Here is a 17,693-nt window from a genome sequence, read left to right as displayed (position 1 = left end):
TCCCATTGATGCCACTCAGAACTACAACAACAGGCACACAAGCAGTCCAACTGGCACACAGGGGCAGATTGTAGCCCACAAGGAGTGAAAGGATGGTGTTGAACAAACAGAATCAACTGTGCACATGAGGTATTTACCTGCTTCTCTGGTGAGCCATAGAGCTGTCCATACATGGGAAGGACCTTACTCACAAGCCTTTGCAGCTCTTCTGGAGAGAAGGCAGGAGTCCCTTCACCTGATGTACATGGCATGATTTCTCCCAAAGGTGGCACACAGCAGCTGAAGTAGTGGAGTTATAGCTGGCAGCAGTGTGGGGAGTCAAGTGACTGATTTTGCACATTGTGGAAGACACATATGCCACTTAGGTGGTAATCACCACTGACGGACACAGCTATTGAGCTTCAACCGATGCAGGCAACAATGTTAGCCTGTGGCTGTGAAAGCCAAAGTTGGAACTGCCTACCATGCATACAACGTCTGCTGGTGGCCAAGGGTGGATCCTAATGTCTAGTGGAGTGGGTCAGGCATCTGTTGTTTTGGTGGTTTGAAATACGGTGTATGGCCCTGTAACATGTGTCACACCTACAATATATGTATAGGATCATCACACATATCCTTATTCTGTCTTGCTATGTAGGTCCTACTTTACAACCACCAGTGGAGTGTGTTGCAGGGTACAGATGGCATATGACAGTGGTGCACTGTCCTCCACCACTGACTGTATTTTTGGCAGTCAGAAAATGCAGGTGAATTTCTAGGAGCAATTGTGTAGCATATAGTTAAGTGTCACTCAAATCCATGTTGTGGATACATGTGTTTACAACCATAGGGGTCAGATTTGACCCTTGTGTAGTTGCCAGCTGTGATGCGCACTGGGTGTCATGCCTATCCACTCAGAAATGCTTTGTTATATGATATTGTTGACATGCGTCCTGTATTTTGCTGTGGACACAATGACTAATGTTCCAGATCATGTCTTTTCACACATAGATACCCTAAGAGAGGGAGGATGCGGCAACCTCCTGCCTACTGTTCATTTCCAGACCTTCAGACCAATATAGGAACACTACATTATTCAGCTGTACCATCCGGGCAAACAATAGTAGATTTATGCCATCAGTTGGAGCCAGATCTAATGCCAGCTAACAGTAATCCATACTCTATACCACCCAGTGAACAAGTCATGTCAGTATTGCACTTCCTGGCTCCAGGATCCTTTCAATATACAGTGGCCCTATCTGCTGGTTTGTCCAAACCTATGTTCAGTGTGGTGTTGAGAGATTTCCCATTAGCAATATTGAAACACATCAACAGCTATTTCAGGTTTCCCTGACGTGAGGATTTAGCCAATATGAAGGCTGACTTCTACGGTTTTACCCACCTCCCACATATGGTGGGGGCTATTAATGTCACACATGTTGGTTTAGTGCCACCAGAGGCCATTGAATAAGTTTATCGCAACAAAAAACTTCCATTCCATCAAAGTGCAAGTTGTCTGGCAGATCTCTACTGATGTGTGTGCCCATTTTCCTGGATCAGCCCATGACTACTTTATAATGCCAAACAGCACTATACCCCCGCTGATGTCACAACCGCAACCAGAGAGGGCCTGGCTGGTTGTTTAGTCACGTCTGTCCTGATTGTGTGTGTGCAATGTCAGGTGCTACAATCATGAAGTTAGAGCCTCATTTTTACACTTATGTCCCATTCCTCAACAGGAGACTCAGCATATCCATACTGTCCCTAGTTAATGATGCTTAGGAATCCAACTGCATCAGGAGAACGCTGCTCAATTAGGCCCATGGAAAAACACGATGAGCAGCATGGCGGGCTTTTGGGCTCCTGAAGGCCAGATTCAGGTGTCTGGACAGGACTGGTGGAGCCCTCCTCTACTCACCCAGGAAAGTGTGTCAGAGCACTGTGGCCTGCCGTATGCTCCATGAAATTGTCCTGCCAAGGAATATCCCATACATCTCATTGGAGGGGAAGTCTGCAGGGCCACCGGGTAGGAACCTGATATGCCAAGTGAAGATGATAGTAGTGAAGAGGAACGAGCTGACTTGCGAGAAGCTCTCATCCACAGGTACTTCTCAGGAGTGTATGTCATGTGATGTCATGACTGTGACTGTACAATGAGCTGTAGTTGTGAGAATATGTGGAGTTTAGTGTTTTTCAAACAGCTGGGGAACTGATATACTGCAAAAATAATCAAAAGGCTGACTGGTAATATAACGTTTGACACATCCATTTTGTACAGCTATTTTAGCCATATTTTAGACATGTTATTTTAGCAAACTAGGCCTGCCGTTGTGCACTTTAGCCCAGTTACATTTTATTCAGCATTGCTTTATTTTTTTCGAGCAATAGCTATACCACCCAGTGTACAAGTCATGTCAGTATTGCACTTCCTGGCTCCAGGATCCTTTCAATATACAGTGGCCCTATCTGCTGGTTTGTCCAAACCTATGTTCAGTGTGGTGTTGAGAGATTTCCCATTAGCAATATTCCCTGCCAAGGAATATCCCATACATCTCATTGGAGGGGAAGTCTGCAGGGCCACCGGGTAGGAACCTGATATGCCAAATGAAGATGACAGTAGTGAAGAGGAACGAGCTGACTTGCGAGAAGCTCTCATCCACAGGTACTTCTCAGGAGTGTATGTCATGTGATGTCATGATTGTGACAGTACAATGAGCTGTAGTTGTGAGAATATGTGGAGTTTAGTGTTTTCCAAACAGCTGGGGAACTGATATACTGCAAAAATCATCAAAAGGCTGATTGGTAATATAACGTTTGATACATCCATTTTGTATAGCTTTTTAGACATGTTATTTTAGCAAACTAGGCCTGCCGTTGTGCACTTTAGCCCAGTTATATTTTATTCAGCATTGCTTTCTTTTTCGAGCAATAGCCACATTTGTGGTGTTGTTTTATTTATTTCTATCTAATTGTTCTTTTGCCTAAGAAAGCATTATGTTCTCAGTAGGACATTCATTTTACGTTTTGGTTTCTTCAAGGCTACAATCAGATAGCGTTGCCGACAAAAGTGGTACGCTGTGTCTCGAACATTCACAGAAATACACACACTCATATGTGGAGACCATTTCTTAGCATGTCAACTGTTTTATTACAAAAAACACTCCTTTGTCCCAAACACACTAGAGGGAGATTCTGTCGTAGTTTGACTCTTGCTCTAGGCAAGACTGCTGGTTTAAGGATGATAGTACTTATGCTTGTAGGCGACTATGCCAGTTCTACAACACGTTGCAACTGTCATCCCAACCATCCCGGCTCACAAGCAGCACCTCACCAAAAACCCAAACAGTAAAAGATGATTTGTGGCAGCCTTTACGTATGGACTCAAGAGTGTGGCATCTCAGGGAGTGTTGTAGTTAATCAGAGATAATCCCCTTCTCACATGAACAACAAGTCTCAATCAAATACAGGCAATAAAGAAGATGCAGTAATGTTTAAATAGGTTTTATTTAACAAAACTGCAATCTGTGATAAGTTGTATGGGCTGCAATGATTAGGACAATGAATAATGCAAGCAACAGAGTGGTAAAGACAAGAGTCATTAATACAAAGACCCCCACCATCTTTCAATGACATGAAATGACATGACATATGGAATACGTCCTAATACCCTAATGTCATTTACCTAATCTCTAACCTAAAAGAGAGCTAGGTGTGATAAACCTAATCTTCCAATGCCATGTACATGAGAAGAGCCCCCCAACCCTCATTACCTTGAAATGAGGTCTCTAGCTCAGACTCTGTAGGGACATGAAAATTGGGTCAGCGTCAAGGCGATGTGAAGCATCGATAGCAGCAATAGGATCTGATCAGAATCCCCACGACTATCTGTTTAAGTGAGGAGTATTTATACAGATCTGCTTGGTCCTCTGACGTAGGTCTGTTCCTATACAATAGATAACAAGACATGCTTGGGACAGTAATTTATATAAACATTCCCTCGAAGGCGGAAAGTACCTATGTGAACACCTACAGTTTGTTTATCTTTTTCACTTGATATTGACGCCTTAGCGCGATGGCACTGATAACACAAAACTAAAACATGGGCCTCACTAAAAACAAGGCAGCCACATTAAAAGACTTAATAAAATAAATGCGCTAAAACAGAGCAAGTTAAGTAGGGCAAAAGTCACTAGGTGACGGGGGCACGAGTCTGCAAGCCAAAGGCTAAGCTTACTCCTGTTTCCCATTAAAACAAACTAGGATTCACTACAATTCCAACCAGATGACCACGACTGCATGCTGATTGCCTTGCTACTGCTGCTTGCTTAGACGGCCGAACCCCTGACCTACATGGGGATGGTGTGTTTCTAGACTTCAGGCTTCTTTACTCAGGTATGAGGGATGATGTTTTCCCAGGGGAAAACCTGAAGGCCGGACTGAGTTTACTATGCTGTGCTCGAACATAGTGTAAGTAGAACATCATATCACTCCTAGTGACAGTATGGTAGGTCTGTTTTTGTGTTTTAATCTCCTCGTCACCCTCTTGCTTTTATTGTATTTTATCATTCTAGTTATTACAATACATGCCATTTTATCTAAGATGCAGTTACTTCAATAAACCCTTATTGAGCTATATTCGTCTTCTGTTGTCTTTGCCTGTGTGAGACCAATGTTACTGAGAGAAAGGGATGAGATCTGATCGAACACAATTCCCCTGTCACGCACCTGGTTGCCACAATCATCCCTGCTCTTGGGTACATATGAGCCGCTGCTAGTTAGCCGTAAAACCTGGATTAGGCTGACAGGCGTCACATGGTGTGGAATTGTACTTAGTACCCCACAATTTATCCAATTCAGCTGGGTGTATTGCCATCACCACCTCCTGGATTCTTTGCTGGAAGATGCCTGCTTGCGGGGGTCAGGTGGTGATCAGCTGCTACTGAGGCAGGGGTGTCTGAGGCTGATTCTTCTTCTGGGAGGGTCTCCCTTCCTGTGGCTTGTGCTGATGTTGATGGGCCTGCTGTTGATGAGCCAAAGGAAGGGGTAGACTGGTTTTGAAAAAGGCCTGCTCAGGGTGGTATGTATGTACCTCAACACCCGTGTTAGGAAGGTCATGTTGAAATTGTGGGACTCCCTCTGCTCACACATGTCCCTATAAATGTCCCTCTGTAGCAACTTGATTTTCGGGAGTTCAGTCAACAACTGGCCCACCACTTCCTGGGACTCCTGATAGCTCCCCATGATGTGGCTGATGGTGTTCTAGCCAACAGCAGCCCCAATGGCCTCACCTCACTAGCCCGCAGCATCCCTCCCATGCACCCTAAGTCCACAGGCCTGTGCCCTTGCCACAGGGTGCCTGCTCTAACTTTTTCCTGGACTCTTATCTTCCAAAGTGTTGTGGCGTACCTCAGGAACCAGGACCGGGGTGTACAAGATGGTGGACACTGTGCCAGGGGCACAGGTTGGGAGGTGAATTGCTTCCTATGATTTTGATGGAAGAGGGCTGGGAGATGAATTAGTGGCCACAGTGAGACTCACTGCTGCCATCTGACCAGGTTCCCAAGATGGGCCAGAACCATCCGTCACATCCAGAAGTGTCATCTTCACTGATGGCTTCATCCAGGGGGGTAGTGATAGTCTGTTCCATGGCCTCACTGGCAGCCCGACCTGTTGATGAAAAATGTACATTGTTATTGGTTGAACTGTAACATCTACCTCCAATGGTTTTGTGTTACAGTAAGCAGAGACCTTGGACAAAGTTTAACTGTAGTTAATCCAATTGTGCCAAGTAACCATGGTATAGGGTGATGTGACATGACATGTGTGAAGCATGCCAACCTAATTGGACTCAAGCAGCTGATGAGATGTGCAGATCAGTTGCACTTTGGAAGATGGCTTGATAATGACATTTTACCACTAGGGCAGGCAACACAGTGGAGAGGCAATATATGGCTTTGACCATTTGAAGGCCCAGTTTAGTGGGATGCAGGCAAATCTAGGACTTTATCATGTATGTGACGGGACTACTCATGTGCACAGTATTGTGTCAATGTGTCTGGTGCCGAGAACAATCTAGTGATGCATACTTGTCATACACACTGAGTAAGGTGTCCTTCCTATTCTCAATAGTTCCATCTTGGGTTAGGAAGTCAAGATGGAGCTAGGTAGGCAGACACGTCTCTGAATTGAGCATGATCTGTATCTTGATCACTCCCAGGTGAGAACACTTAAATTGAGAGTTGACAGGCAGGGGTATTTGGGCTGGACTTACAAAAACTAGGTCTCCTGGGATTTGTTGTCAGGTCACTCCCTCTACCTCATACACTTGACAAATAGTATTCTCCCAGGTGAGTAGAAAGCATTTTAGAGTGAACAAATAGATATCTTAGGGCAAGTAACCACTGGACTTGTGGTTGGAGTTACAGAAACAGGGCCTATTGGGCTTTGCAATTAGGTCACTCCTTCTATGTCCTAATAGTTGAGAAATGGTATACTCACAAGTGAGTGAAGAGCATTGGAGAGATTACCAATAAATGTATTTGGACAAGTAAACATTGGCCTGCTGTTTGGAGTTACAGACACAAGGCCTCCTGGGAGTGCAGTCAGGTCACTCTCTCTACTACACACACTATATACATGGTATCCTCTGAGGTGAGTACACGTCAATTAAGAGATTACAAACAGGAGTATTTGGACAAGTGAACACTGGGCTGGTGTTGGAGTAACAGACACAAATCCTCCTGGTAGTTGCGATCAGGTCACTCTTTCTACTACATAGGTGAGAGATTACAAGCGGGAGTATTTGGACAAGTGAACACTGGGCTGGTGTGTGGAGTTACAGACACAAGGCCTCCTGTGAGTTGCAGTCCAGTTAATCTCTCTACTACACATGCTAAGTACATGGTATCCGACCAGGTGAGTTTGCTTCAATTGAGAGTTGAAGAACAGGGATATTTGGAGAAGTGAACCCTGGGCTGGTGTTTGGAGTCACAGAAACAGGGCCTATTAGGCTTTGCAGTAAGGGCACTTCCTCTTCTTCTAAACAGTTGACAAATGTTATACTCGCAGGTGAGTGAAGAGCATTAAAGAGATAACAAACAGGTGTAGTTGTGGAAGTGAGCACTGGGCTGGTGTTTGGAGTTACAGACACAATGCCTCCTGGAAGTCACAGTCAGGTCACTCTCTCTACTACACACACTGTACATATGGTATCCTTCCAGGTGAGTACACTTCAACTAAGAGATTACAAACAGGAGTATTTGGACAAGTGAACACAGGCTGATGTTTGGAGTTACAGAAAAAAGGCCTCCTGGAAACAGCAGTCAGGTCACTCTCTCCACTATGCACAGTATACACATGGTATCATCCCAGGTGAGTACACTTCAATTGAGAGATTACAAACAGGAGTATTTGGACAAGTGAACACTGGGCTGGTATTTGGAGTTACTGACACAAAGCCTCCTGAGAGTTGCAGTCAAGTCACTCTTTCTACTACACACACTATACACCTGGTATCCTGTGTGTAGGTGAGTACACTTCAATTGAGAGTTGAGGAACAGGAGTATTTGGATAACCGAACACTGGGCTGGTGTTTGGCATTGCAGACACAAGGCCTCCTGGGAGTTCCAGTAAGGACACTCTCTCTACTACAAACACTTTTCTTGCACCCCATTGCGCTCCCCTAACGCCACCATGTATGCACCATAGTTATGATAGTACACACCATTGTGCACGTTAGGGAACTAGCATCTAAATTGTTAGCAATAGTTTGGCGCTTTGCAGGATTAGCACCAAAAATGTTGACGCTAATCCTGAAAAGTGGAAGAAGGCCCATTGAAAACAATGGGAGCCTCATTTTAACGCCTTCCTCAGGCAGGTGTTAAAAATCACGCTACAAATGGCTCAGTGGAATCTCATAGACACTCTGCTGGTGGTTAGAGTTAGAGAAACAGGGTCTTGTGAGAGTTGCAGTCAGTAAACTCTCTCTACACACTAGACACATTTTGGTTATTACATATCTGTATTCATGTTTGGGCATACATTTACATGTTGAGACATACCATGAGTCATTGGATGATTTGTTGATATTGTAAGACTTACAGGCACCATTTGGGCATATGGCATGTGATGTGCCTTGGTAGCTGTGATGTTGGGTCCAACAATACAGATGGGTAGCGTTAACACTCAGATAATCTGGGTATTGGATATTGGTGAGGTACATGAACAAGACAGTGGCAAAAGCTGAGCTATGAGCATGCATGACATTGCTTTTTTGTGACAGTTTTTGTGTTATGATTTACCAGATTCTACTCCCGCAGGTATTCCTGTCAAGCCCTCAGGATGCAGAATGGCCAAGACCTTTTCCTCCCAGGGAAAGAGTATTAATGGAGCACTGGTAAGGCCACTGGCATTTTTCTTGGCCTGCAGCTGGTGCCTGGAGACCAGGGAGCGTACCTTGCCCCTGAGGTCATTCCACTTCTTCCTGAAGTCCTTTTCTGTGCTCAGGGTGGGGCCTATTACATAAACTATGTCAACTATCCCCTCCCACATCTATTTTGCCACTGAGAGGAGTGTGCTAGACTTGGGCTCCAAACAATTTTGACTGTACTCTCATGATTTCATATACCATGAATCTCAACTCATCCTCTGAAAAGCATGAATTTTTGAACCATGACATGACTGAATATTAAAGGGGGTGACAGTGACTAACTAAACAAGACAAGTGTATATGGGAAAAGATAGAATATGTGTGTGAAAGATGGAAAATGTGATGGAAAAAAGGGCTGCCTTATAATGAAAAAGGATGACAAGATGTGTGATCTGTCTTGCAGTGTAAATGCAAAGGATTGTGGTCTGTGGAGGGGTGTGTTTTATGTTGTGCTTTGCAGGTGAGTCCACTTGGCCAATATTTGTCAGTTGTGTTGTTTTTGTATTCATCCAATGTCCACTTGTATGTTACTTTGGTGGATGTAGACCCCAGTGTTCGATCGCCGTTGGCTGACTGCCACGAGGCGACCACCACGGTGACTGTGTGTTGGTAATAGGCCAAGTGCTTGGCTGTAGTGGTGGAGGTCAGACTGCCTATTTACAAGCTGCGCGCCACTGGTGGCCTACCTTATTTGGCGGACAGCAGTCCTGCCTGTGTAAGTCATAATAAAGTGGTCTTGGGACCACCGGGGCGACAGTCTTTTTAGGACCATCAAAATGGAGGTCTGCTGGTCCGACCACCCAACTCGTAACCACACCCTTAGTTTTATTTGGGCTAGCAACCATAAAAACGAATGTTTTAAAATTGGTAAAGTGGGCCAAATTATTCATAAAAGTGATAAAAGAATCTAAAAGACATTGTAGGCTCTGAGTTGTACGGGCAATTATTACTGCATCATCCTCATTGAGAAGAACCAGAATTGATTTTCATCCAACCCTAGGGACGTCTACCTTGATATTAATTAGAACCTCCTCCAAACAATTAATGATCATAATAATTAACAAGGATACATTCCTGCCGAATGCCTTTTAAGTTCAAACAGCTGGGTAACCTTGCCATTGGAACCATATCTGACCACCCCATTAACCTCATCATGTTAAGTCTCTTATGAAAGCTACAAGGGCATGGTCCACCCTCATGGACCCCAGCTTGCACCAAAGTTTCTTCCTACTGACTTTGTCAAAGGCTAAACTGAGGTCCATGAAGGACGTGTATATTGCACCTCACTTCACCTGGGTGTATTTAGAAATCAGAAGATGGAGGTTAAGGTTCTGTTCAACAGTATCCTTACCAAGCCTAAATCTATATTGAATGTCAGAGAGAACAGCCCTTTCATCTCCCCTCATAGTGAGTCTCTCAAGAGTTACCCTTCTAATAATCTTGACCTCTACATCAATTAAAGAGATGGGTCTGTAACAAGCTGGTCGGCTCTATCTCCTTTTATAAATATTGGAACACTTACATAGCGCTTCCAAGCAGGGGGAAGGCGACCGCTGATGGCAGCATTAAAATGGCGGATAATGACTGGGCCCACATATCTGCTAGTGATTCCAAGAGGTCTCCTGGGACCCCATTTGCTTCCAGGGGACTTATCTTGGATAAGGGAATGAATGGCATTACTCATCTCCTTCCACTCAACCGTAAACAAAACAGTCAAAGGACTAGGAGTAGGTGGAGGTAGAGGCTTTATCTCTTCCAGGTCATACAGATCTATAATGTGATCCACCCAAGCCTGTGTAGGGACCTTGGTCACCTGGTCCAAAAGCTGGGTCTCCTTGAAAAAGGGGTGATTGAAGAGAGCCCAAAATTTAGCGCTATCATTCAAAGAGCTCGCTGACACCAAAAGATACACAACTCCTTCAACTTTAGCTTTCGCTTTTCAAGGGTGTCTCTAAAGGCTGCTCTAGCATGTTCACATGTTCAAAATTGACCCTGTCCTGAGGTATACATTTTAGGGTTACCACTAACTTCCTTTTGGCCCTAAAACAGTGGGTGTCAAACCATCTACATGGTTTGGTGGGATCCCTTAGCCATGTTTGATCAGAGCATTAATATATGCACTTAAACGCTCAAAGGCTGTAATAATCTGAAGGTCTATTGGGGCATCCTCCAAACAGATGTTGAAGTACGCCTGACAGGATTGGACCATAAAAGTGACATTCCCCCATTTAATCCTGTGCCCCTGATCCTTATGCTTAGTAAGTGCTGTAGAAAGGTTTGTGAGTCCCTGTTTCTTTCCCCAGGAAAAAGTAGAAGGGAGGAGGTTATGATTACTAAAAGGATTCCAGGATGGTGCGAAACTCAACAAATAAGGGAAAGCCATATTGAAACAAAGATATAATCAAAAATAGAACTAGCACTGTGTCTTTTAAATGTGGGTATGACTGTTGACTGTTCAACAACATGTCTGGAAAGAAGATTGACTAAAATATGGGAGATCAGTTAATTTAATTTAGCCCTCGGGGCAGTTTGCTTCACATGTCCTAGACATTTTGAGAAAGCATCTAAATTACCTGTAAGATACAGGTGACACTCCTTGCAGGGTTGAAGATTAGAGTCTCCCAATTACAACAGCACCACAGACCAGGTAAAATAGGAAAGAAAGAGGGAGTCAGGAATTTTGATCACCTTGCGGAATATATGTATTTTCTCCTTCCAATGAATGGAATTATAGATGTTAATATAGAGAATAGAGGGGTGATGAATTGAGGGTTTAAAAGCCCCCCAAAAAGAAGGGAGAGGAGGAGGGAATAAAAGATTAATTGGATGCCAGATTTAATTTAACAAAAGTAGCCGACCCCCTCTCGCTCACAATCTTTGGGAGCAAGTGACATTGATGGTAAAGGATACATAGGGGATCATTACAACCCTGGCAGTCAAAGACCGCCAGGGCTGTTTTGGAGGCTGCACTGCCAACAGGCTGGCAGTGCAATCTCGGGTATTACGATCGCGGCGGAAGTGCCGCTGTCGCACCGCTGGGACCGGCGGTTTCCCGCCACATTGGTCCCAGCGGTTTAAATCCCCCAGGGCAGCACTGCTTGCAACGCTGCCCAGGGGATTACGAGCCCCCTCCCGCCAGCCTTTTCATGGTGGTAAGAACCGACATGAAAAGGCTGGCAAAAAGGGGAGTCGTGCGGCCCCTGGGGGCCCCTGCACTGCCCATGCCACAGGCATGGGCAGTGCTGGGGCCCCCTGCCATGGCTTCATGGAGCTTTTCACTGTCTGCTTTGCAGACAGTGAAAAGCGCGATGGATGCAACTGCACCCGTCGCACAGCCGCAACACCGCTGGCTCCATTTGGAGCCGGCCCCGTGTTGCAGCCGAGATCCCTGCTGGGCCGGCGGGCGTAAACCAGGTTTCCGCCCGCCGGCCCAGCGGGGATCTCCAAATGGCCTCCACAGGAGTGCGGCCGCATTGGCGGCTGCCAGGCAATACAACTTGGCGGGCGGCGGGTGCAGCCTGCCAAAGTTGTAATGAGGGCCATAGTCTTCTAAGTATACAAAACCAGCAGTGTCCCAGGTTTCTAGTAGATTGATAATGTCAAAATTATTGAGAAAAGATATCAAATTATGGTTCCCCATTTTACCGTGGGCACCTGCTATGTTCCAGCTCAGAATCCATAGCTGCTCTAAGGACATGGATTCATTGGATAAAGATGGAACCGGGCCACTTAAGGTTACTCAATCTATGGCATTTAACCCGTTCAGTGCTTCAAAGTGATTATGCAATGGAAGAGTTGGAGGCTGCGGACAGGATGAAATTGGGCAACTGGAGTAAATGGATGGGGTTAAATCTCCCTCTGAAAGCCATCTCCTACTTTCTTGGGCTTGTAAAAAAAACAAAGGGAGGACAGAAATAACATAGGAGTGGCCGGCATTAAAATAACGTCCCTTGAAATAACAACCACCTTGAAGGAATTGACAAAGTTCACAATAAAGCAGTCCCCCTTCACAAACTTTAATGATGTCCCAATCCAAGCAGTTCCTCTGAGATTAATAATTTTGTCATGTAAACACTGGGTGTTAGTGTTATTAAGCCTTTTAGAAAGCAATATACCCCTTTATTTTTAAGTTGGGTATAAGTTTCAAATTCTGTGTGTTCAAGAGGAGGCACATTAGTAAGAATACCCACATAAGCGGTGCAGGCAGGAGGAAGCTGAATAGCTGCCTCATTGCATGTAACTCCCTGAGTGGTCTAACAGCAGAACAAGCATGCCTGCTCTGGGTACCAAGGGCCAAAGCAATTTGGCTGGACTGCTTTGTAGAGTGTGACAGTGGGCCCTCAACAATCTTCGCATGAACCAGGGACTGTGTGGGAAGAGCAGATGAAAGTATGCCAGGAGAGGTCAACACTCCACTGGACCCCTGGCTTTGTGCCACACACGGCATAGTGGGGGGAAGGTAATGCATAATCCCTGATGCAGGAAGCTGCGGACAGAGTAAGAGAAGGCAGAGTTGAGGTGACAAAGATTTATGTTCCTGTATTAAAGAAACCAGCTTCATGGAAATATCCTCTATCCCCCTTTAAATGAGGGCAGTTAGAGCCCCTAGGCTCTTACTTTTCATTTGTGTAAGTATAGAGGATAGAGAAAGATAATCTCCCTCCAATAACGGTTTATCCCTTTTATTGCCTACTTTTTTATAGGTGGCCTGGTTTAGCTTGGATTTATATGACCACTTGGTAACTTTAGATTTGGCTCCAGTTTCTCCCACCTGCCTGTGTACAGCTGTGCGAGGACCCTTGATATCAGTCTGAAGCTCTGCAGGGGTCTGAGAAAGAGAGCCATAGTGTGCAACACTGGGGGGGTAGTGACTAGGGACTGCAAGTGAGGGGCCCACAGTAGTGTTAAAAGAATGCTCTGGGTGATCTGAATAAGAAATACAGGGCCCCTGTGGTCTACTGAAATTAAATCAGTTGTTCCTCTACTTTGGAAATTTCCTCAGATATTGCCCCCATTGCATTTGAAGGAAATAAAAGACTGGAGTTACTTGTCCTAGGATACTTGTCCTTTATATCTACTGACTCCCCTTTCCTTTTCCCATATTAACTACACTAAGGCTCAAAATATAAGACAAGCATACTCTATGTCAAAGAGTCCCCAGAGTTAGGTTCAGTCCCTGGCAGGCTGGCTAGTGATGAAGATCCTACTCACAGGGTCAATGAATGCAACTCACCTACAATGGAGTGAAACTAAGAGGTGAGGCCTGGCCAGCCTCTTACGGTTGCTGATGGGCACAGGATAGGCCCACCTTTGACCCGGGCTTTGCCTGGTTGTGCCCCATGCAGCAGGGAAGCCTGAAGCACTATAAGCGCTCATTTCAGAACTGCCTCGCCCCTTGCAGTCACTCAGAAATCTTTACTTCGGGCACATGGGGAGCTGGGATTTGGAGTCTTTCTCTCTAATGTCTACTCACACTGGGCTCTGAACCCCCAAGAAAATCTCAGCATGTTCCATGCAGCTGAGAAGCCTACACTGCTATAAGTGCTCATTGGAGGTCTGCCTGGCTCTCTTTTAATCACTTAGCAATCACATCTGGTTCGCGTGGGTAGCTGGGATTTGGAATCTCTCCCTCTGATGGCAACTGGCACAGGGCTCTGAACCCCCCTGGAAAACCTTGCCATTATTAAATATGATTGTAGTTGTGGTCAGTGACCTGGGGTTTCAGTAGGGGCCTAGCTAATGTTTTGCATGTAATTATTTATCTTATGTACGGGAAAAAGGTTGCACAGTTTAATATATTTTCTCCATGTTTGTTAAATTTGCACTATTCATTTATTTTACTATGTAGGCTAGTCTGCCCATGGGCCATCCAGTCAGTCCTAGTCATGGGTACATTAAACAACTGTTTCTGTGTTATACGTTGTTTTGAAACATCATTTAGGACAGGCATGGATTGAAAAGATAATGTGAGTTTTTTTTATTTTATTTTACGTTTTTGTCTGTAAAAAGTGTATTTTGGTAGGCTAATATTTGCCACCTATGGAGGATGTGTGTTAATGTAAAACTTTTGTAGCTCACTTAACTTTCATTTTTGCCATTGCTGAATTATTGGTAGTGTTTTCTTCATTGTTACCATGCCTCCTTCATCTGGCCTGTGTGTGTGTGTGTTTTTGTCACAGGCCGCCATTTGTCTTTGTTTGCTCTCCATGCCATGTGACCGGTGGCCATTTTGTGTAACAAGCCAGTGTATTTTTGACATAGGCCTGCATCTGTTCTTTATTGTCCATGCCTCTTTGCTTGTTGTTGCTTGACCATATGGCTGGCAGCCATTTTGTGCAGGCAGTCAGTGTTCTTTTGCCAGACACCTGCAATGGTCTTTGTTCTCCAATGCCTCCTTGCATGCTATTATTGTTTGACCATGTGGCTGGTGGCCATTTAGTACAGCCAGTCAGTGTGCTATTGCCATAAGCCTGCATGTGTTCTTCATTGTTATCCATGCCCCTTCTTTTGTTGTTTGACCATGTGGCTATTTTGTGTAGCCAGCCAGTGTGTCTTTTTCCACAGGCCTGCATGTATTCTTTGTTGTCCATGCCTGAGTCCTTGCTTGTTGTTTGACCATGTGGCCGGTGGCCATTTTATCTAGTCAGTCAGTGTGCTTTTGCTTAGGGTATGCATGTGTTCTTTGTACTCCGATGCCTCCTTGATTGCTGTTGTTGTTTCATCATGTGGCCAGCAGCCATTTTGTATAGGCATTCAGTGTGCGTTTGCCATAGGCTGGCATGTGTTCTTGTTCTCCAATGCCTTCTTGCTTGCTGTTGTCAATGTTTTTTGACGATGTGGCTGGCGGCCATTTTGCGCATCCAGCTTTTGTGCTTTTCTCATAGGTCTGCATGTGTTCTTCTTTGTTATGGCCATTCTTCCTTGCTTGTTGTTGCTGGTTGACCATGTGGCCAGAGGCCACTTTATTTTGCCATCCGGAATGTAAATCTTTTTTTTTTAAGTTTTAAGCCATTTCCTAGGGAAATTGGTAGAAGAGGGCTATGCGTTTTTGTTTTAGTTCTTTTTTTATTTTTCTCCCATATTAGTTTAGTATGCTTGAGGATCATTGTTTGATATTATATGAATTATTCCACTTTGCACCTACACCTCCTTGCCTCCCAAATCCCAATGGGTTCCTTATAATCCCCTAGTACACCAGCAAAACTTTGTTTATTCATTTTTTTTTCTTTTTTTTTTTTTCCTTTGTTACTTTTTATTTGTTTTCCTTTTCTATACATTTTTTAAACTTGTATTTTCCCTCCATCCACCCCCTGCCTGCCATAGGTGCCTGCTGAAAACCAGCTTTAATTTTTTTAATGATTGTCATTAATCATTTCCCCCGGATCTCATGTCTGCCATAGGCACACAGCCACATACACACAAGCATTAATTTTTTAAGAATGATTCCAATGTCCCTGGATCACCCAGCCTGCCATAGGTGCACACCAGCATTAATTATTTAAGAAATATTCTATTTCCCCTGGACCTCATGCCTGTCATAGGCAGGATTGTTCAATTTTCCCCTGGATCCCCTGCCTGCCATACAACAACCCAAGCTATCATTTTTCAAAGATTATTCCATTTTAACCTGGACCCTCTTGCCTATCACAGGTGTCTCCGCTTAGATGCACCAAAAGCAAACAGTTACATCTGCATGGTGTAATCCTGATTGAAAATTAAATATTATGTTATGGTGGTGTGGTTTGACTTTGAAATGGATACACTAACTACACTAAATTATATTGTCTGTACTATGAATAATTAAAACTGCAAAAACGCCATGTTTCACTAAATGCTTTTCTTGCTTGTTTACTTTTAGATGCACAAGAGACATCACCCACATAGTACAGCCAGACAGAAGGTGGGCACAAAATGACATAACCCCAACATGTGTGTCCTCCAGTCTCTTTCTCTTGTGCAGCTATGTGCCAATGCCATCTGATAGAGTTTGAGGATGGCCCCAATGAAAGGTGCTGCCAAGAAAGTGGCCAGTAAGAAGGAGAAGAAAACGTGGAAATCCACCACTGGTGTTGTGCCCGAAACTTGTTTGAGAAATGTGTGCCAGCTGTACAGTCCTCTGGTCATGAAGCTAGGAGGAGCATACCAGCATCAACTGCACCACACCAACCTAAGCTCAAAGTCATGTCTTGCAGTGATGCAGCCACTGCAATCACAGTAACGAGCAGTGAGTCTGAATTAGAGTTGTCTCAATCACACTCTAGTAAGTAAAACGGACAACAGGGGTTGCAGCCGGCAATAGTATGTCTTCCAGAAGTAGGAACAGAACAGGAAGTTGAGCTTCATACTGAGCAAAACTTACCTTTTTTTGAAGCATTGAATTCCCGGGCTCCTAAGGAAAAAGGAAAGGTACTCCACCATCTTCTCCCACACCCTCTTCTGATGATCTGGACAGGGATTGGACACCGTCTGAGTCTGACACCCGCTATGAGATGCAGGGGAAAAGGAAAGTTCCTGAAAGCCTTACAATTATGGAAGAGGATGAGGAGGACAAGTCAGTCACTGTCATGGAAAGTGGCTCAGAGGACACCGGGAACCTGCTCCTAGGGATGTGGCACTGGCAACCCCACCACTCCCAGCCTCCATAATTGTTAGGGCCCCACTGGGACTTGCAGCCACCACTATCTCAACCAAAGTACGCATGGCAGTGTCATAAGGAGCCTTGTGTCTTTACAAGACTGCTGAATTAGGGGCAATAGCACCTCTGGAGGTGGCTGAGTCACTCCTACACCCCTTGGCAACTGTCAGCCCAACCCTTCAATCTTTTTAGCAGCATGTCAATACAACCTAAATAGTGAAAGTGATTTCTGGTAGTCTAGAGCTTGGACTCTGATATTCTCTCGGGGAAATTGTGGTGCAACAGGTCTTACCCTTTTCTTTCATTAGCAATGAATCTCTTACACACACACAGGCAAGAAAGAAGATGCAAAACAGTTTTCAATACATGTATTGAAAAGACTGCAGGCTGTGATAAAATATATGGGCTGTAATGATTAGGACAATGACAAGAGACAAAATCAGGATTGTGAGAATAAGCAATGTGAATATGAACAATTCCAACATTTTGCGATTAACATGAATATACAAATTCCTCCTTAACGTCTACTGTTTAACCTAAAGAAAGCAAGCATAATAAACCTAATCTGCCCAAGCCATGTCCAGAGAAATGCCCCAGCCTCTGTTACCTTGGAAGAAGGTCGACCTCAAGTCTTCAAATCAATAGGTGTTG

The sequence above is a fragment of the Pleurodeles waltl genome, chromosome 1_2, assembly GCF_031143425.1.
Source record: "Pleurodeles waltl isolate 20211129_DDA chromosome 1_2, aPleWal1.hap1.20221129, whole genome shotgun sequence".
NCBI lineage: Eukaryota > Metazoa > Chordata > Amphibia > Caudata > Salamandridae > Pleurodeles > Pleurodeles waltl.
Note: the sequence above shows the minus strand (reverse complement) of the source record.